This window comes from Chiloscyllium punctatum, chromosome 16 (assembly GCF_047496795.1).
Source record: "Chiloscyllium punctatum isolate Juve2018m chromosome 16, sChiPun1.3, whole genome shotgun sequence".
Classification (NCBI taxonomy): Eukaryota; Metazoa; Chordata; class Chondrichthyes; order Orectolobiformes; family Hemiscylliidae; genus Chiloscyllium; species Chiloscyllium punctatum.
The window spans coordinates 26021324-26044891 of NC_092754.1; the positions used below are offsets into that span (position 1 = coordinate 26021324).

A 23568-nucleotide genomic window follows, 5' to 3' on the forward strand; every position below is an offset into this window, starting at 1 on the left:
CTTACTATTGACTTGCTAATGTCATTGATAATCCCTGGGAGTGCTTATTCGTGCACATGTAATATAGAAAAGATTTTTTGTTCATGAAATCAGTTCAAAGGTATTAAACAAAAACAGAAAATACTGGAGAAACTCATTAACTCTGGCAGCATTTTGTGGAGAGAGAAAAACAGTGTTGATGTTTTGTGTATAACACCTGTTTCTCTCTCCACATATACAACCAGACCTGCTGAGTTTTCCAGCATTTGGTGATTTTTGTTTCTGATTTCCTGCATCTGCAGTATTTTGCTTTTATTTCAAAGATTTTATATCTTCTCAATTGGTCAATTCACTGTTAAAACAAACTTGTGTTTAGTAACTACATGAAGGAGAGCTAATCCTTGAATTTGAATTCGGCAGCCCCTACTGAGATAAGTGGTGGACTTTTGAAACCCAGTCAGTTCATAATGGACTCTGCTTTAATAACAACCCTCAGGGAGTGGTAACAATGAAGTCTATGAAACAGCAGAGATAGAGAGTAATGGGTTCTTTTCTAAGCTATACCAGATTGCCTATCAATCAATGTTCTCCTTCTTTTATCCTGTCAACTCCTGCTTGTTTTTCCCTTATTTAAGGAGATGAGGGTTTAAATAACTTTAGATCACGATACTTAAAAAAAATCTTACCAGTCCTCCAAGAGTAATTAAATCTCCTTCATAAATTTGTGACTTCCACCTGGCAAGTTAAGGTCCTTGGAACAACTGAACTCAGAGTCAGTTCAAAGGACCCTACTGAACATGGTTTGTGGCCCCAACATGATTTATGGCCTTCCTCCTTCCTCTATCAGCAAAAATGGGATCAGCTGGAAATGGGACCTCCACATGAAGGTTCATCCCTGCCATTTTTAAAGGCCCCTGGAGTCACCATAACTGTGAAAATCCAGCTTTTTGTTTGTTTGTGTCATAGAGATGTATAGCATGTGAACAGACCCTTCGGTCCAACCCGTCCATGCTGACCAGATATCCCAACCGAATCTAGTCCCACCAGCCAGCACACGGCCCATAGGCCTCCAAACCCTTCCTATCCAAATGCCTTTTAAATGTTGCAATTGTACCAGCCTCCATCACTTCCTCTGGCAGCCTATTCCATACACGTACCACCCTCTGTGTGCCCCTTAGATCTCTTTTATATCTTTACCCTCTCACCCTAAACCCCTGCCCTCTAGTTCTGGACTCCCCCACCCCAGGGAAAGACTTTGTCTATTTATCCTATCCATGCCCCTCATGATTTTGTAAACCTCTATAAAGTCACCCCTCAGCCTCCAACGCTCCAGGAAAAACAGCCCCAGCCTGTTCAGCCTCTCCCCATAAATCAAATCCTCCAACCCTCCTCTCATGTTCCTTCTTCTGGTTCCAGTTCACATGCTTCAGAATTAATGCAAACCAGTAGCACTGACAACTCTTAATGGCATAAGCATTTGCCTTTTGATAACTTGTGATGTTTCCTGTTCTGAGTATTTGCTACTTTTTTATTTCTCTTTTAAAGGCTGACATTTTTTCTCAGCATTCTTTTATCTTTAAGTCATGATTATATTCACTCCCCCAATTACTTCCTCTATTTATTAGTTTATACTTGTTTATGCAGGGTCCTTCTTAACCAGTTCACTAAGACCTCTGTTGCACACCAGTTTAGTTGTGGTCAGGAGTATCAATTCCTCCTGTCCCAATACTCAGGATAGCATCCAAGACTACAAATCAAGTGCTGGAAAATTGAGTTAAAGTCGATAAGTGTTTGGTGACTGGTGTGGACATCTTGGGCCAAAGGCCCTCTTTCCATGTTGTAAAAGCCCTGTGACTGTATGGTGCCTAGTCCCATACCAGTGTCTCAGCCATGCATTTCCTTTTCTGATAGGTTTCTCCTTTTGGCTAAGATTGTACTCCAGCGGATGGCATACTCAAGATCCTGTTTTTGATTTGGCTCCAGGTTTCTGAGACTCCCTGTTCAAGATCTCCACCCTGTTCTTTCTTACATTGTTTGTTACAACATGGATCATGACAGTTGGTCTTTGCCTTCAAAGATCATTTCCTGGTGCTTCAAAATAGCCTTTGTTATGACCATCAAGGAAATAACTTGTTCTGATGTCTCGAGTGTGACTGCTGTCAATCAGCTCTGGAGGACAGTCTTTCTATTCTGTTCTTGTGCTGCAAGCTCTTGTTGATTAACATTCTGGGCATACTCCTTACAAGCGTACTCTTTGATACCTAGACAGTAAGTGCATTTGTCCTGTTAAATAGGTTTCTGCAATTCACTCTTCTGCTTCAGCTGGGTCCTCCCTACCCTTATTAGTGTCAGTTGCACACTCCTCTGTACCTTATCTTTCTGTTGGTTTTGCAATGTGGGTTAACAATACAGATATTCTGAATCCTCTTTATGTGTCTCCAGCTCACGCTGCAGTTTAACAACTCTGCACCAGAGTGACTCATTGACATTCTTTATAGGTGTGGTCATCAAGAACAATCTTACTATGACGCACTACCTATTCTGTTATCTGCTTCATTAGTTACACAGTTATTTATTTATCTACTTCTAACAGACACACTTTCAATACAACATTATACTTAGCTGATGGATTTGATTTAATTCCTGTATGTTCTTCTGTTACTCAATTTATATACTTAGCTTGACACTGTCTATTGCTAACTTTAGTTTTTATTTAGCCATATATTTACAGCTAAGAATGAGCTTTTTAACTGATACTTTTTACTAATTCTTCCTTTGCTTTGAATAAAATGATCCCTGAAACTACTTGTTAATGTTAAATATTAATGTGTGAATCAATAAATGCACACTTAGCTTTGGTCCTTTGGGCTCCAGTTTCAATGACAGAACATTTTCAAATGGTTCCCTCTGTTTTAGAGCTCTGATTGTCCACTCTTATTTTAAAATCCTCTCTGAGTCTTTGTGGTGTTAGTGGTGAGGGGGTTTGGGGCCAGGTGGTTAAGCGAAACATTCCAGTAATGGATTATGGTGGCTTTACAACAATAAGTGTGAGTATTTGTAACTTGTAGTGACATGGCATACAAATGGGTAATTCTGAGTAATAAGGAAAAATCTCATCAATTCATCTGAATGAATAACCACATATGCAAAAGCAAGTTCAAAAGAAAATACCTGAATATCAGAAAGCTGCATTAAAACCACAACATGCTCGAAAGTACATGGCAGGCATATAAGCTGCAGGAACATTTCAAATGTCTATTTCTTGAACTTTGAACATTATGCTTGCTTTTGTCTTTTAGTTGCTCATTGGATTTTTTAATCACTGCCATCATTTTCCCCATTCATTTCAGCACTCTTCTTGAATCTTCTCTCTTAACTTGAGAAAAAATAAAGTTAAAAAACGCACAACACCTGATGAAGGAGCAGTGCTTCGAAAGCTAGTGCTTCCAAATAAGCCTTTTGGAGTATAACCTGGTGTTGTATTATTTTTAACTTTGTACACCCCAGTCCAACACTGGCACCTCCAAATCATGAGAAAAAATAATTAGCCTACCTCTTAAGAATCTGAATTCATTGCACAGCAGCTAAAACTAAACTGTTTTATTTCATTTGCCAATTAGTAGTAAGATAAGGTAGCACTAATTCAGGTTCCTCACAGACTTGATTAATCTCAGTACATTGAGGGGGTGATAATTTAAGGGACTCAGCATGAATGTTTCTTGTTTTGTTCTGAAACTATTGTTTTCACTGAGATTATTGTCAAGCAGTTTAATCGCCTAGGTGTTAACTAAAATACCAGTAAATTTGGTTTTCTGAACATACTGTGATAGATGGTATCATATTGAGCTGTTTGCCTTGGAGCTACTAACACTGTGACCTTGAAAGTGATGTATTCCTGATAGTTCGAAGCAATTGTCCAGATCGCACTCTGTGAAGTGATATGGTAAGAGAGTACAAACAGTGTGAATTGAAATAATTATAAAGAAGCTTTCAATATTGTGGTCTCCATAGAGCTGCTAATTAGAATGATAATTAATTAATAAGTAGTTTCGCACTTTCAATCATTATGTTCTGATCCTAATGGGGTTATTTCGATTTACATTTGTCTCAACAGTTGCAATAATGGACTTCGATTGCAGTGAAGCCACTTAATAGTGTCAGATAGGAGATCACTTGATAACTAAAAGTGGTTCTTTTTTTCCCATTATAAATATCTGAAAGGAAATAGAATGAGAGTAAATAAAGCTTGCTTCATTACCAACCGCACACGATGGAATGAGGAAAGGAAACATTTGCTATGTTCAAACCTTGCAATACCAAATAATTGAGGGCCACTGTAACCTGGCATAATTAGACTTGATCTTGTGTTCATTCCTACCAACTTTTCAGGTGCATATGAGCTCACACAGGCAGCAACCAATCCGCTCAGGAGGCATATTTTCATTTGGTTGACCTTTGCTGACGGCTATGAAAGCCAATCGTTGCGAGGCAGATTTTGCCCCAAATGTTGCACATGAAGCTGCCAAGAGACACGGCAGGTCCTGCTTTTCAACATTGTGCTGTTGCGAGACCGTTGTAACCATTAGTCTTTGTGGAAGTAGATTCCAGCCAACAGGAGGTAACTGAATTTCTTTCTATCACCAGCTAATGACTCCCATTTCTAGGAAAATGACTTTAAGGCCTCTGCGTCATGATTATAAACATTCTTGAAGCAAAGTCTTCAGTGTCCCACTGCACTCTGACTCTGGTGACCTCAATGATTGCCCACCATTGTACAGACACATTTGAGCTTAATGGACAACGGAAGAGTGGACCTTATACAGCATCCTGCTTGAGTATCCAGCCAGTAGTGGAAGCATTTACCTGAAACAGACGGGAGCATCTTAAGTATTTGATCTTATTGCCAAAGTCATGAGGACATTCACAGTGTCACATCCTTCCTTACACTCCCACAATCACATTAATTCTTGTTCTTGCCAAAGCAGAAGCTGAAATCAGGTGTTGCTTCTAAAGTGCAAACATTTATAGAACCCAGCAGCTGATCCAAGGTATTCAGATGTTTATCATTAAAGATATTCTATGTGTGAAGGGGATATGCAGGAGGAGCATTTCTGAACTCTGGAAATGCCAACGTGTTTGGCTTGCTTAGATGAGGAGGTGAAGAAAGGAAATAGGGTTGAGGATTATCTTTTGTCCCCTACTCTCAACTGAGTGTTATAGGCCAAGGAGATCATTTCTGCAATCACTTTAATCGCAAGGCATAATGATGCTATGTATCACTTTCTCTAAAAAGGTTTGCAACTCCAGGGCAAACAAAAACACTTACACTCAAGGTTGCTTTGGTCTTTACTACTGTAGTATTGGCTCCAGATTCTGACAAATTGCCACGTTGGTTTCATCAGCGATATCTGCCAATCCGTGGTCAATGTTGGTATCAAAGATGCCTTTAAGTCCTTTGAAATGAAATACCATAGTCAGCTTCCCATGGACATCCAGAAACAACATGATAGGGCTCAGAGGTTTTCCCAGATTGCAGAATTCCTCAAAGTCCATAATGTCATAGATTTCAAGCACAAGACCTTGCTTGTTATTTACTGTTGTGACATGAATTGCAAGCAACTCTATTCAAGCGCAACCAATCTATATAATCTACAACAGTTGCTTTAGGTTCTGTTGACTTTCTCATAAGCCAGCTTGCCTTTATATTACACAAAAACAGAAAATGCTAGAGAAACTTAGGTTCTGAAGAAGGGTCACTGGACCTGAAACATTGACTGTGATTTTTCTCTGAAGATACTGCCTGAGTTGCTGATGTCCTCCAGCTATTTGAGTTTTTTTTCCCCAAAGTTCCAGCATCCACAATTCTTTAATTTTTGATTATATTTTGTCACTTTCCCATTCTCTAAAGCTAGACAATAAGTTGGCTGCTTGATAAGAGATACGGCCAATATGGGCTTGTTTCCAACACCTATGTGTCCATGTCCATGTCCACCAATATAAATCGATTGAGTTTGAAGGGCAGGACTTGTACAGTTATTGGTAGGGCTCTGGTTAATATTGTCGAACAGGGAATCTAGTGGTTCAGGTACGCAGTTACTTGAAAGTTGCATCACAGGTGGACAGCGTGGTTAAGAAAGTGATTAGCATGCTTGCCGTCATTGCTCAAACTATTGATTATAGGAGTTGGGATGTCATGTTGAGGTTGTACAGGACCCTGATGAAGCCACTTTTGGAGTACTGTATACAGTTCTGTTTGTCCTGCTGTAGAAAGGATAGTGGAGAGAAGATTTACCAGAATGTTGCTGAGACAAGAGGGTATGAGTTAAAAGGAGGGGCTGGATAAGCTGGGACCTTTTTCACTGGATCATAGGAGGTTGAGGGGTGACCTTATATGGACTTATAAAATCCTGAGGGGCATAGATAAGACAAATAGCAAAAGTCTTTTCCCTAGGGTGGGAAAGTTTAAAACTAGGGGGTATATTTTTATGGTGAGAGGAGAAAGATTTAAAAGGGACCTGAGCTGCAACCTTTTCATGCAAAGTGTGGTTCATATAGAGTTGTAGAATGATACAGCATGGAAACAGACCCTTCGGTCCAATGTTGACCATAGTCCAACCTTTTCTAGTAAGACAACCCATCCATTTCAAGTGTCAGTTTAGCAAGCCTTCTCTGAACAGTTCCAACTTCATTTACTTCTTCCTTTAAACAAGATGACAGTCACAGAGACTGCTAAAGGAAGTGGTAGATGGAGGTACAATTACAACGTTTAAAAGACATTTGGACAGGTACATGATTAGGAAAGGTTTAGAGAGATATGGGCCAAACACAGGCAAGTAGAACTAGTTTAGTTTGGGGAAAACTTGCTTGGTGTGGACGAGTTGGACCAAAGGGTCTGTTTCCATGCTGTATGACCTTATGACCATTGGCTTCCAAGTGGAGTTGATGTTTCAAGCAGAGCGAATTTGGTGAATGGTGAATTAGTAAGTGTCAGTATCTCTCTCAAAGTTACGTCTATCATTAGAATTTAACTTTTTAGTGTGGTAAGATTTAAAGTAAACTAAGAAAGGAAAGAAAGTATCAGCCAGCTTTTAGCAAGGTAAAGAAAATCTACTTGATGAGTCAAGTAAATAAACTAGTTCATTTTGGTATTTGCAGTGTAGCAAGAGTATAAATGAAGGGGTCATTGTTCAACTTGCAAGTGGAATGGAGAATTCAAGCAGAATTAAATTTGTGAATGGTGAGTTAGGTGAAGAGTTGAAGCTGTACATTTTTTTCCTTTTTCATTGAATCCCTAGTGTGGAAACAGGTCATTTTGCCCATCAAGTCCACACCAACCTTCTGAAGAGCATCCCACCCAGACTATACCCCACTACCCTATCCTTGCATTTCCCATGGCTAATCCACCTAGCCTGCATATGGGACACAATGGGACAATTTTGCATGGCCAAGCCACCCAACCTGCACATCTTTGGACTATGGGAGGAAACCAGAGCACCTGAAGGAAACCCATGTTGACATGGGGAGAATGTGCAAACTGAACACAGATAATCGCCCAAGGCTGGAATCAAACCCGAGTCCCTGGTCCTGTGAGGCAACAGTGCTAACCACTGTGCTACCCTTTTTAAAAAAAATTATTTAGTTCACTGCCGAATAATTAACTGTTATCTCAATACTGAGGAAAGTGCTGGTTGATGATTACTTGTAGTGTACAGTCAGGTTAAAATATGCCAGGGCAGCTCAGTCGATTAAAATGTACAACCTCTGGAATGTGGGAGGTTATTGAAGCATCGCATGTCAAAGATAATTGCATCTTTAGGAGCTGTCATTATCTGCACAAGTGTTACCTCTGGGTTTCAGAACCCATGCAGCAACTGGAGTATTTGCTAAGCAACTGCAAGGCAGAGAACTAGATGAGTATCACATGTAGAGAGGTAGTCACAGCATAGCCTAGGGGTGTGCAGGCAAATAAGGAATGAATGGACCATTAGGCAGTCCATAAGACAGTGAATGCAAGATTGTTCTGAGACAATCTTGCTCACAAACTGGATACTGGTGAGGGCAATGGTTCCTGAAAGGAGTGCAACAAAGTCAAAGTCAGTGGCACCACAAGTGGCTCAACTGTTCAGGAAGAAGAATAAAAGGGTAGTACTTGTAGGGAGAGTCTTTATTTAGGAGAACAGACAGGTGTTTTCACAGCTGTAAATGAGAATGAAAGATGATATGTTGTATCTCTGTTGGCAGAGTCAAGAACAACTGCAGAACACCATTCTGGGGGAGGGTGAGCAGCTTGATCTTTGTAAAATCAGACTTTCCCCAGTTTGAGCTCAGCCCCATCCTTGTTCTTTTCTATAACAGCCTTGAATCTAACTGATTTATAATAGATATTAGCAAAATGCTCTCCTGATAATGGTTCAACCACTTGCCCGGCTTCATTGCCTAAAATCCAGGACTATCCCCGCTTTTGTACTGCCTTCTGTGTCCTTGGTAAAAAGTTCTCCTGGATGCATTTTAAGAATTCTGCTCCCTCTAACCATTTTTCATTCTGTGAACACCACAGTTAATGTTGGAAAATTGAAATTCCCTACTATCACAAACCCACTTTACTTTTATACTTCTCCAAAATTTGCCTACATAACTGATCTTCCATTTCTTTTGGACAGTTAGGAAGCCTATAATACACTCCCAGCAATGTGATTGCTTCTTTTTGGGTTTTAAGTTCTGTCCAGTGGCTCCATTTGAGGTGCTTCCTAAGGCATCAACTCCCCCCTTCTCTGTTCAATGTTGGGACATCTGTCCTCTTCTATTTCCTTCTCTGTCTCCCCTGAAGTTGCTGTTTGCTTAAATATTGAGCTGCCAATTCTGGCCCTCTCTCAATCATGACTCAGTGACAGCAATGACATCATGCCCTTATGTTTTTATCAGTGCCCTCAACTCATCTGCCATGTTCACCAGACTCTTTGCATTCAAATAAATACCATCTAACGTTGCCAAATCTTTTCTGCTGAAATGACCTATAACTTCTGTGTCATAGAGATGTACAGCATGGAAACAGACCCTTTGGTCCAACCCGTCCATGTCGACCAGATATCCCAACCCAACCTAGTCCCACCTGCCAGCACCCAGCCCATATCCCTCCAAACCCTTCCTATTCATATGCCCATCCAAATGCCTCTTAACTGTTGCAACTGTACCAGCCTCCACTACTTCCTCTTGCAGCTCATTCCATATATGTACCACCTTCTGTGTGAAAAAGTTCCACCTTAGGCCTTTTTTATATCTTTCCCCTCTCATCCTAAACCTACGCCCCCTAGTTCTGGACTCCCAACCCCAGGGAAAAGACTTTGCCTATTTACCCTATTGATGCCCCTTATAATTTTGTAAACCTCTATAAGGTCACCCCTCAGCCTCCAACGCTGCAAGGAAAACAGCCCCAGCCTGTTCAGCCTCTCCCCATAGCTCAAGTCCTCCAACCCTGGCAACATCCTTGTAAATCTTTTCTGAACCCTTTCAAGTTTCATAACATCTTTCCGATAGGAAGGAGACCAGAATTGCTCGAAATATTCCAACAGTGGCCTAACCAATGTCCTGTACAGCCGCAACATAACCTCGTAACTCCTGTACTCAATACTCTGACCAATAAAGGAAAGCACCAAACGCCTTGCTATCTCTTATAATTTTGTTCGTTCATCTCCCCCTTCTGAACATTGTCTCTGGGTCTCATCGCCCTACCCAACAGCACTAATAAACCTCCCTGCAAGGATGCTGGTCCCATTCTGGTTCAAATGAATTGCAAGCAACTCTATTCAAGCGCAGCAAATCTATATAATCTACAACAGTTGTTTTAGGTTCTGTTGACTTTGGCTTCTGGCCCCACCCTGTACAGGTCCCATCCATGCCAAAAATGGTCCCAGTGTCCCTGAAATCTAAAGCACTACCTCCTGCACCATCTCTCCAACTCCACATTCATCTGGATTAAACTGTACTTACTAGCATGTTGCATTGGAAATAATCCCGAGATTACTTCTCCTTGGGTCCTGTTTTTTGTTCTGTTTTCTAGCTCCCTAGTTTCTGCTTGCAGAACTTTATCCCTTTTTCTAGCTTTGTCATTGGTATCAATATATACCACGATCTCTGTCAGTTTGCGCTCTCCCTTCAGAATGCCCTGCAGCCATTCAGTGACATCCCTAAGCCTGGCATCAGGGAGGCAACATACCATTACCAGATGCCATTTTGTACATGACTGAAGTAGTAATCTAGGTCTTATTACTCTTGTGGTTCTACTTTTTAAATTAGCTCCAAGCTGCTCATAATTCCTCAGCAGACCCTTTTCCCTATTTTGTTATTACCTACGTGGAGCACAACAACTGGGAACTTCCTCTCCCTCTCCAAGTTTCTCTCCAACCCAGAAGAGATGTTCTTAACTTTGGCACAAGGTAGGCAACACAACGTGACTCTGACATGTATTTTTCAATAAGCTCCCTCCATGTTTGTACCCATATGGACCTGGAAGTTCTATCTGTTAACCCTATTTTTCTCAGCATGGATGCTTCCAGATCTGCTGAGTATTTCCTGGACTTTATTTTCATCTATCCCAACGGGACTTCTTGAGCTGAATGACCTGTTTGTAACTTCTACTGATTTCAGTGGTGAGACACAGTTGTTTATTCTAGTATCATATTCAGGCCTATTAGAGGACGTTCTTGTGGCCATGCAGATGAGTTATTATGTTAAACCTAAGTTTTGACTCTGTGTGAATAGAATTGCCAGAGTCATACTGGATATATCTGGACCAAGGCAGGCAAGCTGATAAAGCTGTGAAGAACATGAAGTTTATTTCTGTATGCTATTTGCTTTAAGACCAGCGGTACTTAAATTATGTTCTAATTGTCTACTTACCAGTGTCTAAAATTATGATTGTACCATGCACTGTAACGAACATGATTTGTTATAAGGTGCTGTTAAAAAAAGGATTATCTTAAATTGTGCTTTGAAAGTGGCTGTTAGTGAATGAATTTCAATTGCTATTTAATTGGGCAGCATGAATACTGATAAAGCTACCTGTGTCAATCCCATTACAGCAAAGATTCTGATCATAATTAACACTTGACCGCTCTACCAGATGAATAAAATTCCTTACAGTTTAAGTCTTTGAAGCATAAAGGTGCAGTTTATCATGGATAAAACCTGCAATTTAATACATCAAGGGGACTATTTTTGAAGTGTTCAATGTTCAAGGAGTTTAGATGTTTATGGAGCTGTAAACATATACGTGCATACAGTCCCACAGGGAATGCGCTATGTTTTGAAGTCCAGAGTTTAAGCCTAACAACTGATTTCTGTTTGTATGAAGGAAATTAAAGGTCAGTTTTGTATCTTTTTTTTGCCTTTCGACATCCTCCCCAGATGCTGGGTTATGGATTCTCCAGCTGTTGACCACCCACCACCCGAGTTGCAATTCCTAATGTGAGAGCCTGAGAGAGAGTATTAGTAGCTATGTAACAGCAGAGGTTCGTTCAGTATCCACACACGTGTTGATTTTCATTGAGTCATTGGACAGTGTTGAGGAGTAGGAAGCCCAGCTCATTTCCACTGTATAATCAAGAGCTGCTGTTGTGAAATACGCGTCTCGAACCCAGTGATTCTGGATAGTAGCTGTGTGTGGATACCAAGAGGATTAGGCTGGTAGCGATGATGTCCATCTTAACTGAACAGCTTGCCACCACTCACTGCTTGGTATTGCAAATGGGGGAGGCCACTTGTCTGGACTTATGGAGGGCAACTGATCTCTCTGGAACCCATATCCCAGCCAGAATCCATACTATTTGGAAGAAAGATTCTTGGGAGGAGAAAATTAGGTCATGAAAACAGTGAATATAGAATTGAAATGTTTTGTTAACTGTTCACTCTGTTAGTCACTTGTAGTTTGAAATATTTCATTAGGTTTCATGATATTATGAGGGATTGCTTTTCATATTGTTCAGCTTCATATAAAGCAGTACATTGGATTTCAATTGAGTTATGATGCTCAGTGATGTTAATTCCCACTGCAAGGATTTTAATCCCATTGTAAGAGGCATAACAACTGTGCACAGACAAGATTATTGGTTCTTGTCTGCCCTAAGGCAAAGGAAGTTAAATTTACTAGCCAAGAAAATGCCTTACTTTGTTCTTTGACATTCAGTCCTGTATTCAGTTCATTCATTTGACCTCTGTAGTGTATATAGCAGTTTAATCCTAGAATCTGCTTCAGAGCTGTGAGTGGTGCACTGATCTGTCTCTCGGTAAAGTGGAACCCGCAGTAATACCATAAAACATAAAAAGCCAAATGTTGAGATTTTAAATTTATTTTTAAGCATTTTATAAATTGGCCTTGAATCAAGATTTACAGAGAGCATGGATCAGAAACTTCAACCATACTTGAACTGCAGCTTCTCCAGCAGTGGAAACTTGCTTTGATGTTACATCAGTGAAGAAGTTGCTAAATCACTGGGTCAAATAACGAATCTCCTAGTGTTGCAACTTCAAATGACTGTTTATATTTCTAGTTTGTGGTTTCCTTGTTATCCTCTTTTGATCAGAGCAGTAGGATAATCCTGATTATAAACTTCCTATTCCCACCATCAATCTCTGAATATTGTTAGTCAAGAAAAGAAGTTTTGCTGGTGTGAGGTTGAACCCTTGAACTGTCTTCCTCTTTCCTTTCATCTGAAAAGAAATAACCCCCTTCAGCAAATTGAGTGGGAGCCAGTAAAAGCCAATGAATTAGAGATGGTGGATTAGTAGAAACTGCTGCAGGGTAGGATACAGGCAACAGAAAATCTTTTGTAGTGCAGTAGTCATGTTGCTAGCTCTGGACAAGGTAGCCAGGGTTCAAGTCCCACCTGGTCCAGAGGTGAACAGGTTGATTTTTTAAAAAAGCGTTGTGTAATGAGAAAGGCAGATGCAATAAGGATTAATCTATACTACATTCCTACCATTAAAATTCTTAAAAGAAAGTCTGATACTTGCCAGCAACAGATCCAGGCATCGGGCCATCGAGGGAGACTGCCTGTCTCTTTTCCATGTCTCCATTCGTGCCCAAGTGTCATTGGAGGTGGAGCATGCAGTGTCCTCTAGTACCCTCAAGGCTATTAGGGAGAGATGGGCACTGTGATAAATGGAGTGCATTAACTCCTCCTCTAAGACTATTTTGGTTCAGTCCCTTCCTTGTTTTTCCCACCTTTTTGTTTTGAGACATTGCCCAACAGGGCCTGTGTTACAATGTTTGTTAATTGGCCTTTTGGTTAATTCGGTACACAAAAAAAAAGTTGGAAAGATTGTCTTCTGGATAGGGAAAGCTGGGACATTTTGTGTGCGTAACTACAGATTTGTAAACCTCTGACAGTATTTTGCTGCCTAATTCAACCTGTGGATGTTGTCCCATTAAACAATTCACAGTACACCTGGATTAAAGCAACTGTAACACCAATTAATACTCAATCGAAGGCAGAAAAGACCTCCTACTCAATATCTGTCCTCCTAACACTACACTGCTTTTTATTTTATGCAAGAAACACTGCAGCAGTCACAAGCTTCAAAGCAGTAAGATCATGAAAACGCCATTATTTGCAATCTACCTTGGATGTATAACCACGATTCCTTCATCATATTGAATCAAAATCATGAAATGCCTCACTCGGCACCGCTGTGGAAGTACCATCAGCATAAGAACTGCAGTGCTTCAAGAGATGACCTATAATCATCATCTCAGGGCAAAGAATGAAGAGTAATCAATGTGCCCTTGTCAGCATCACTCACATCATGAAGTCACTTAAAAAGGAGAAGAGAGATTAACAGTGCAGAATCCCAGTTCTGATGACACCTTTCAGTCGTGAATAGAGTCCCAAAGACATGTGGGACAATGAGACTGCTGAAAGCTACAGGTCAAAGGCAGTGGTTGCAAGCAAGACCTGACTGTAAGGTTGCAACTCCATATGTATAAAGAGCAAAAAAAAATCACAGCATTAGGTGTGTTTTACACTGGCGAATATATCATTCTGTGAAACATGGTCACTGTACAAAGGTTTGAGGGTCAGTTTGGCTCAGATGCCAACACATGGATTCAATTCCCACACCAGCTGAGGTTAACCATGGAGGATTCTCCTTCTCAACCTCCCCCCGCCTTGCCTGAGATGTGGTGACCCTCAGGTTAAACCACCATCAGTCATTTCTTTCTAATGAGAGTCCAGCTTTCTGGTCTAGTCAGACTATGGTGACTTTATCTTACTAAAGCAGAGGCATCAATGAAAGTCTATAATTTCTTTAATTAACAGGATTTGATAAAAGATGACTCACTCTGCAGTAAATTCCATGGCAGGGTAGAAGAAGGTGGGCAGTTCAGAGGACCATTTTTAAATCTATTGCTGGATTTGGCTAAGGTTGCTGTCAATGTGGCTGATTAGACATGGCTGATAGGATTAGTCGGTCCACCTGCCTTACCTCCCATTCGTGGCTATGTCTCCAAGCAGGTTGTTTCTGCACACGAAACTTTTAATGACTGAAGCACACCGGACGAACTGGAGGATATTGTGGAGAGGGGTGACAATATTCTTATTTAGTTTGATAAATTTATCATTTGGTGCTTATTGTTTTGGGGAGATTGCTTTTATTTGATGAATTTTGTTTTGATCAATGACAGTGGCACACCTTGCTGTCATCCTAATTAGCATTAAGTTTTGAATACGTGCTGTTACAGCAGCTAATGCATTTGAAATCTTTTCCGAAACCACACCACCTTGCCACTTCTCTATCCTCCTTTAAGACCCTCTTTACAACTTAATCTTTAACCAAGCATGTAGTCACTTATCCTAAGATATTTCTTTGCCTTGATGTTAAATTTTGTCTAATTATGTTACTGTGAAATGTATGGGATGCTTCCTTGTGTTAAAGGGGCTATATAAATGCAACTTCTTATTTTAAGAAGTTTCAAACATTCTGCTCTTTTATGAGTGGGATGTTCACAACCTCTGAATACAGTTGACTTGTTTATCCTATTAAGTATTCATAGTTTCCAGCTTTTAGCTAAAAATAAATGTATAATGGGTCCCAACACACAGGCAGTCTTCCATATGCAGTCACCATCCTTCACTCAGCATTACGCCATGCACTGAAATATAGACTGTGGAAAATGGCATCAACTCAAATTGTCGGCTGATTTCTAAAAGGTGAGCCACTAAAATTGAATCACAGCGTTAATGATGCAGTGTAGAAACATTGGTCTAGGATGAAGAGCAAGTTATTTCTGTCTGTTGCCACAGCTCCTGCTTGAGCATTACAGTGTTTAGAAACCTCTGGATAAAGTGCAAATCTTATCATCTGCTGTAATCAGTGTTTCCATTAAACCATCCAAAGTAAAATGAAAAACACTCTAGGGCTTCTGTCCCAGTGCCATCCTCCCTGTTTTCCGTTGCTTCCTTCTCTAATTGGACCCCCCCCCCCCACCCCCAGTGCTTTCTTATTTCTTTGTCCCCCTTTGGCCCAGTACCTTCCTGTCTCTTTCCTAGTGTTACAGCGCTTGCCTACTGGTGGCATCATTCATTTAGCATCTTCGTTTTCCATTTTTATTAATTGCAAACTTATACTTTGATTCGTTTAAAAAAAAATCTGTAAATACTAAATGCATTCAGAATACCTTTTGTGAAGATAAAAAAAAGCTACAAATGGCATATTGGAATTTAACATCCCACAGGGCTACAGTGCAATTGCAAAAAACAATGCAATTTTAACTTATGAAGCAAGAATATTTACATATGCTAAGCAGATCATTGTCATATGTTTGGCAGAATGACCTTAGACAGTGCCTTTTCCCACTGCACATTGGGTGCAAGCTGCCCCAAGTTTTAATATGTCCCTCAGCACATAGTCCTGGACCTTTGAATGTGCCAGTCTGCAACACCCAGTTGAACAAAGTTTGGGAGAAGATTTGTAGCTCGGGTGCTCGTTGTTGTGGTTCTGTTCACCGAGCTAGGAATTTGTCTTGCAAACGTTTCGTCCCCTGTCTAGGTGACATCCTCAGTGCTTGGGAGCCTCCTGTGAAGCGCTTCTGTGCTGTTTCCTCCGGCATTTATAGTGGCCACTATAAATGCCGGAGGAAACAGCACAGAAGCGCTTCACAGGAGGCATCCAAGCACTGAGGATGTCACCTAGACAGGGGACGAAACGTTTGCAAGACAAATTCCCAGCTCGGCGAACAGAACCACAACACCCAGTTGAAGTTAACTCTTTACACTGGAAGACCCACAGGTTTTGAGCAGACAAAATGGGGCATCTTTCACTGAGTTGATGGTCTTCTGGGTGCAGTCCATGTTTGTCTCAGTGTGTGTTCCAGGAAACAGACCATAGAGCACAAATTCCTGTGTGACGGAGCTGCTCGGACAAACTTCAATAAAAACCACTGCATCTCTTTCCAGACCTTCTTTGCAAGGGTGCACTCCAGAGCAGGTGTGTGTCAGATGAGGAGGAAGATGGCTTGGGTGACTCCACGTTCTCCTCTCTTAATGCAATGTATAGGCAGAGCCCTTCACAGTTACATTTGTCAGGTCTTTTCTCAGGTCTAAGTTATGCTCAGTTCACTTCAGCTGACTGTTAGCTGTTGTGGGAAACGTACTCCTAAGGCATTTAAAAAGGCTTATAAGGTGACTTAGAAGGATAGAACTTTCAGGTTTTAAATCATTCCCTCAGTAAAGTCAAATAAGCTTGAATCTGCAGCCAGGTCATAGCTTCCATGGAACAGTTTGCAGAAGCAGTTATTTACAACTTGCCATCATGTATAATAAGTTCTCTACCTGGTTTATGCAAATTTGGTTGTTAATTCAGCATCAAATTTGTAATTTGCCAGCATTCTAAAGGAAGTATCATGTTTTTTGCGAGACTTGTTTTCATTGCAGTAAAGTTGTTGTTTAAGTGAAACTGCTATGGATGAAGTCAAATGTAAAATATTAAGTGAGCAGACTCTGCTGTATGATTGCCTACAGACATGTTACACGCTGTTTGCTTTATGATCTCTGTCCACAGCTGTACTGGAAATACATATTTGGCTGAGTGCTCATAATTGTCACATCATAGACATTCAATAATCGGTATGTTTTTTTGTTACTCTTGCCAACATCATCTGGAAGCACGAGGTTAGCTTCCATATGTGTACTGACAACTCTCAGCTCTGCTGTCTTGTTAAATACAACATTTTCCCACTAAATTCAACTAGTTCACTTTGCTAAGGTAACTATATCTCTAAGGTAAAAACAATGACTGCAGATGCTGAAAACCAAATACTGGATTAGTGGTGCTGGAAGAGCACAGCAGTTCAGGCAGCATCCAACGAGCAGCTATATCTCTAGCTAAACGACAACTGAACTGCTTCAGGAGATGGTACACCACAAGAAGGTGAATCTTGTCTGAAGAAAAGACAGTGTGTAGAATTCCTGATGGAGGGCTTTTGCCCAAAATGTCGATTTTCCTGCTCCTCAGATGCAGCCTGACCTGCTGTGCTTTTCCAGCACCACTCTCATCTTGACTCTAATCTCCAGCATCTGCAGTACCCACTTCTGCCTAATGTGTAGAATAGCCCATGAATGATACTATAAGTATGACCCAGCTCTGGGACATCATCAGGACGCCTGTGTTTACTTTCAGGAGACAAAGTGTGTGAATGGTCATGCAGTTGAAACATTTGCAATGTCCAATACTTACAGACCAGTGAGCCTGATGTTGGTGGCTACAGACTAGTGAACCTGATGTCGATGGTTGAAAAGTTGCTGGAGAAGGTACTGAGGGATAGGATCTTTTTATATTTAAAAAAGAATGGGCTTATCAGTGATAGGCAACATGGTTTTATGCAGGGGAGATTGTGCCTTACCAACTTAATAGAGTTCTTTGAGGAAATGACCAAGTTGACAGATGAAGGAAGTGCTGTTGATGTCACATACATGGACTTCAGCAAGGCGTTTGATAAGGTTTCCCATGGTAGACTAATGGGGAAGGTGAAGTCACATGGTGTGTAGGGTGTTCTACCTAGGTGGATAAAGAACTGGTTGAGCAACTTGAGACAGAGTAGTTAAAGGGAGTTTCTCGAAATAGAGAAAGATGACCAGTGGTGTTCCACAGGAGTCATTTTTGGGGCCACTGTTGTTTGTAATATATATAAATGATCTGGAAGAGGGCGCTGTTGGTATGATCAGCAAGTTTGCAGATACCACAAAGATTGGTGGAGTAGCAGAAAGCATAAGGGACTGTCAGAGAATACAAGAGGATACAGGTAGACTGGAGAGTTGGGTGGAAAAGTGGCAGATTGATTTCAATCCCGGCAAATGTGAAGTAATGCCTTTAGGCAAGACTAATTCTAGAGCGAATTATATAATGAACGGAAGAGCCTTGGGAAAAGTTGACGGGTAGAGAGATCTGCAAGTGCAGGTCCATTGTACCCTGAAGGTTGCTGAACAGGTGGATAGAATAGTCAAAAAGGCATATAGTATGCTTGCCTTCATTGGACGGGGTATTGGGTATAAGAGCTGGCAAGTCATGTTAAAATTGTACAAGACATTGGTTCGGCCGCATTTAGAATACTATGTACAGTCCTGGGTGCTACATTACCAAAAGGATGTAGACACTTTGGAGAGGGTGCAGAGAAGGTTAATGAGGATGTTGCCTGGTATGGAAGGTGCTAGCGATGAAGAGAGGTTGAGTAGGTTAGATTTGTTTTCACTTGAAAAAAAGAAAAAAGGGGACCTGATTGAGGTTTACAAAATTATGAAGGGTATAGACAGGGTGCATAGAGACAAGCTTTTTCCCAGGGTGAAGGATTCAACAACGAAAGGTCATGCTTTCAAGGTGAGAGGTGGAAAGTTTAATGGGGATACACGCGGGAAGTACTTCACACAGAGGGTGGTGGGTGTCTGGAACGCGTTGCCAGCAGAGGTGGTAGAGGCAAGCACGGTAGATTCATTTAAGATGCATCTGGACAGATGCATGAGTAGGTGGGGAGCAGAGGGATACAGCTGCTTAGGAATTAACTGACAGGTTTAGACAGTAGATTTGGATCAGCTCAGGCTTGGAGAGCCGAAGGGCCTGTTCCTGAGCTGTAAATTTTCTTTGTTCTTTGGGGTTAGTGTGGCTCTTGGCACTGCCATAGACTTTGCCACACCTCTGTAAGATCTTGCTTTCAAAGTTGTGCCCTGATAACTAAATCATTATGGAAAACCTAAATGAACAACCAATGGTGTTAACACTCTGCTTATAGTTGAGGCCTTTGATCATAGGTTGGAATGACCTATGTGAACTTGATGAAGACATCCCTGAGTGTGGGAATGTGTTCTGTCCTGTTACAGTGAGGTTAAGGGTGACAAAATCCATTGCGCAGATCTCTAGATACCTCTTGGTGACTAGGCATTGCATGCTGCTTTGCCAAAGTGCACATCTCATACAATGTCAACAGTGGTCATAATCTCCCTGGGCCAATAACACAACTCTCTGGTCTTGGCTATCATCTTTCCTGTCTCTTGACATCCTGCTTGAATGTGAATTGCTACCAACACTTGATACTTGATGTCAGGAAGGATAAATTGTTTCACCTCTCTCTCTTTGTTGTGAATCAGCTAATAAAGGACTCCATCCTCCTCCCTGATCACCTTCTGCACCTTAACGGTTTCTGTGCCTGTTTTGACTCCTTCATCAGCTGATGGTGAATGTTATCTTTCCAGTAATAGTGTGGTCTTGTGCTGCCCGCATCAATCAGCTGAAGCTGTCTGAGGTCCTCTCTCAAGATAGATGACAAAGTTGAAGCTGCACCTGGCTCTACCTGACTGGACCTGGCTTGAATCTCACTCATAGGTGCATTAGTGACACATTAGTCTGAGCATCATTGGGAATTGGGGTTGGAATACTGCCTTCGACTTGGGGATTGAACTTGATATCAGTCTAAAACCAGGGGAAGGTTCCTTCTGTGGTAAAATATCCAATTAAGAGTATCACCATTTTGATTATTTTTGCTGAACATTTCCCACAACTGGAATCAAGACTGGGCAAGTTCAGTGGCCCATTGTATCTTTGTCACTCTAAGCTTCACGAACGTTTGAAAGTAACTGAATAGGTTGTTGTCTGTGAACACTTCAAACTCTGCATTATTCAAAGTGTTGCTGAATTTCTAGAAAATAGCCCACCTCAAAACTTGCAATTTGAGTTTCATACTGGAGTTAGAATTAGAATTAGAATCCCTACAGTGTGGAAACAGGCACTTCATCCCAGCAAGTTTACACCGACCCTCCGAAGAGTAGCCCACCCACACTCAGTCCCCCTACATTTAACCCCTGACTAATGCACCCGACCTACACATCCTTGAACACAGTTTAGCACAGCCAATTCACCTAACCTACGCATCTTTGGGTGTTATTTTTCATATTCCTTTAATTCACCTCGAAACTGCTGGCATGAGCTGTCAAGAATGGTAAATGTGCAGGCAAATTTTTTAAAAAACCCAATTCTGTCCTCTTCAAATAGTTTTACAGCCCAGTCCCAGCTGGTACACCTTGAATGCACAGAGCAAGGTCAAAGAGCACTGCGTCAAACCGATAATGTGCTGCTTGTAGCAATAGTAATACGCACTTTCCAAGAACACCCAGCTATGCCTTAATATAATCAACCATAATACCATGGATGTTCTCAATTGCCTTCCTTAAACTGGAGTATTCATCAGGTCACAAACTATCAGAAGCCCCAGGTTGCGTAAAGTGTGATTGAAGAAAGATGGAGCTCAATGTAGCCCTGATAGGGAGCATCCATCCCAAAGAGCATAGAGATGTACAGCACTGAAACAGTCCAACTCGTCCATGCTGACCAGATATCCCAACTGCTAGCACCCGGCCCATATTCCTCCAAACCCTTCCTATTCATATACCCATCCCGATGCCATTTAAATGTTGCGATTGTACCAGCCTCCACCACTTCCTCTGGCAGCTCATTCCATACACATACCACCCTCTGAGTGAAAAAGTTGTCCCTTAGGTCTCTTTCATATCTTTCCCCTCTCATCCTAAACCTATGCCCTCTATTTCTGGACACCCCCACTCCAGAGAAAAGACTTTGTCTCTTTATCCTATCCATCCTATCCTATCCTATCCTATCCCCTCATGATTTTATAAGCCTCTATAAGGTCACCCTTCAGCCTCCGACACACGAGGGAAAACAGCCCCAACCTATTCAACCTCTCCCTTTAGCTCAAATCCTCCAACCCTGGCAACCTCCTTGTAAATCTTTTCTGAACCCTTTCAAGTCTCACAACATCTTTCCAATAGGGTGGAGACCAGAATTGCATGCAGTATTCCAAAATTGGTCTAACCAATGTCCTGTACAGCCACAACATGACCTCCCAGCTCCTGTACTCAATACTCTGACCAATAAAGGAAAGCATACCAACACCTTCTTCACTATCCTATCCTGTGACTCTACTTTCAAGGAGTTCTGAACCTGCACTCCAAGGTCTCTTTGTTCAGCAGCACACCCTCTGGCCTTACCATTAAGTGTATAAGTCCTGCTAAGATTTGCTTTCCCAAAATGCAGCACCTCGCATTTATCTAAATTAAACTCCATCTGCCACTTCTCAGCCCATTGGCCCATCTCATCAAGATCCCAATGTAATCTGAGGTAACCTTCTTCGCTGTCCACTACACCTCCAATTTTGGTGTCATCTGTAAACCTATCTAACTCTACCTCTTATGCTCACATCCAAACCATTTGTATAAATGACGAAAGGTAGTGGACCCAGCACCAATCCTTGTGGCACGCCACTGGTCACAGGCCTCCAGTCTGAAAAACAACCCTCCACCACCACCCCTCTCTCTTCTATCTTTGAGCCAATTCTGTATCCAAATGTCTAGTTCTCCCTGTATTCCATGAGATCTAATCTTGCTCACCAGTCTCCATGGGGAACCTTATTGAACACCTTACTGAAGTCCATATAGATCACATCTACCTCCCTGCCCTCATCAATCCTCTTTGTTACTTCTTCAAAAAACTCAATCAAGTTTGTGAGACATGACTTTCCACGCACAAAACCATGTTAACTATCCCTAATCAGTCCTTTCCTTTCCAAATACATGTACATCCTGTCCCTCAGGATTCCCTCCTACATCATGCCCACCACCAGCATCAGGTTTACTGGTCTATAGTTCCCTGGCTTGTCCTTACCACCTTTCTTAAACAATGACCAAGGTGAGGGACAGACCCAGAAGAGAGAAGAGACATCAATATGGGCAGCACAGTGGCAATGGCGGCACTGTGGCACAGTGGTTAGCACTGCTACCTCACAGCGCCACAGACCCGGGTTCAATTCCCGCCTCAGGCAACTGTCTGTGTGGAGTTTGCACAGTTTTCCTCCCACAGTCCAAAATTGTGCAGGTTAGGTGAATTGGCCATGCTAAATTGCCTGCAGTGTTAGGTGAAGGGGTAAGTGTAAGGGAATGGGTCTGAGTGGGTTGCTCTTCGGAGGGTCGGTGTGGATTTGCTAATCTAATCTAAGTAATCTAAGTAATTATCTCATGTAGCCACGTGAGATGGTCATAGAAAAACTGGCCATTAACAGTTGACACCTTCGCTCATCTGTCACTTAGACACAATGCTTCTACCTTGCTAAATTTCAAGTTTACTGTCAGGCAAGTCTCTATCAATTTACATAAAACCGAGCCTCCCCATCTGACTCTGTGGGAGGCCTAACTAGTTTAACATCTGTAGAGAAGGAAAGGCTGTTGTTCTGGAAGAGGTTTCTGTGCATGATGGCAGCAGTGGCTGTCTTTGTTGAGCATGGTCTCGTTTGAAGTAGCTAGCCTTGTCACAATTCCAACATCTCTTTGTTGTAAACAAAGGAAAATGGGACACATGTTGCCTTGAAGGACAAATAAACTGATTGGAGGGAATAGCTTTATGATCCTTTTAGCAATCTTTATGTTAAATATTTACAGTGAAACTTATTTGTACAACTCAACATGTGTAAATATTAGCATTATTCTGCAACTGCCATCTAGAGCAGAAGTCCCCTTTTTACTGTGATGCCAGGATACATATCAAGAGTTTGATGCATTTTGTTTTTCATTAGATCACAAGTTGAATGTTCATAACCGGTCATGGATAGAAATAAAGAAGGTACTCAAACAAGCAAGTTCCTGCATTTGATCCTGGTGCGTGTTGGACAAGTGTTACACAAGATTCACATGCATATAGTACTTCATCCAGTTGGCCTTCTGCATGTGACTTTAAAATCATCACTGCCAAGTCTTGCCTGCTTTGCCTATTACGTAAACATACATTCCAGCAGGGATCCTTAGGCAGCAATGAGTTGGAACACCAACTGTAAATTAAAAGTCGTGCAGTTTCACTGTAGATAGAAGTGTGAATAATGTCAGGCACACACATTGTATACTGCCGGAGCCTGATATAGTTTGTCAGCTTGGCTGTGTTAACAACATTCATCCCTCTTGGGTTGAGTGGTTGCTGGTTCAATCAACTTTCCAAAACTTGAACACACATCCCAGGGTAGAAGAAGAATAGATTGTACCACCAGCATCT

At 41.5% G+C, this 23568-nt stretch overlaps 1 protein-coding gene across 1 annotated transcript in view; it reads left to right on the forward strand.

The window, feature by feature from the left end:
- Nucleotides 1-23568, forward strand: part of tmco4 (transmembrane and coiled-coil domains 4) — a 112793-nt gene that overhangs the window by 55135 nt on the left and 34090 nt on the right. The gene's annotated exons all lie outside the window — the stretch shown is intronic.